This window comes from Octopus bimaculoides, chromosome 10 (assembly GCF_001194135.2).
Source record: "Octopus bimaculoides isolate UCB-OBI-ISO-001 chromosome 10, ASM119413v2, whole genome shotgun sequence".
NCBI classification, from domain to species: domain Eukaryota; kingdom Metazoa; phylum Mollusca; class Cephalopoda; order Octopoda; family Octopodidae; genus Octopus; species Octopus bimaculoides.
In genome coordinates this window covers 27,052,207-27,053,397 of record NC_068990.1, presented here as the reverse complement: position 1 = coordinate 27,053,397, position 1,191 = coordinate 27,052,207, and positions in this window count along the sequence as shown.

Below are 1,191 nucleotides of genomic sequence, written 5' to 3'. Positions count from 1 at the left end.
TATATATATATATATATATATATATGTACATACATACACACAAGAATTACGGAATAGAATAAGAAAGATGCGGGCTGCATATGTGTCATAGCGAGCCGAACCTCAGAAATGGTAAAATCCAAGTGAGGTGTGTATATCGCCGGCCACTCTTCAGGCCAAGTATATCTTCAGTAGATTAAACGTTACGTTGTGGCAATATGCAGACATGTATAAACTCAGGGTGTGTGTATACATATATATCTGTGTGTGTGTGTGTGTATACACATGTATACGGTTATAAAGTGGCATTTTATACTGAATTATATCTTAAAAACCATTTACAACGTTACCAGCATTTGAGAACAGAAGACATCGTCAAAATGTCGCATAAACCAAACTCATCACCTACTTGAGAAGGCAATTAATTATCAGAGAAAACCATATTATATGAAAAAAATGACAAATTTCTTAGCCGAACCAATAATGATTGATCTAATTTTCATGTTGTGAATTCTTTCAGCTTTGGAGCGAAATATAGAAATTGTAGATAAAAATATATATTGGATTTATAAATTATATCACCGCTTCCTAAAAACATACAATATTTCGTGTATAATTATGCTTCAAATCTAAAGAATCTTGAAAGGAAATTTGGCTCTGCGTAAAAGATTCTGGGCTATTGCAAGCAGGAGCCAAAGGTAGGTATTAAATGATGGATTTTTTATATTTTAGATACAACTGTTTATTTCGGAGATGTACTTGCATAGCAAGCGACCTGATCTGAGATCGTGTGCTGAAACGAAAACAATTGCAGCGTGGAAGGTGTTTATAAGCCATTTAAGAAACACACAAAACCGCTAGATTCACTTCAACAGCAGCACGGAATTTTGTCAGTGAACAGGTCGCGGCCTCAAAGCGACGAAAATATTTTGGCAAATTAAATTTAAATGTTGAAGTGAATCTAACGGTTTTTGTGTGTTTCTTAAATGGCTTATAAACACCTTCTACGCTGCAATTGTTTATTTATTCAATATGAAAGAAAATGCTCGAAATGTATTGACAAGCTATTTATTCTTCATCCTTTTGCTTGCTTCAGTCTCTAGACTTTGGCCATTCTGGGGCACCACCTTGAAAACTTTTTAGTCGGATGAATTGACCTTAGTGCTTATTTCTGTTTTTCAAGTCTAGTACTTATTTCATTAGTTTCTTTTG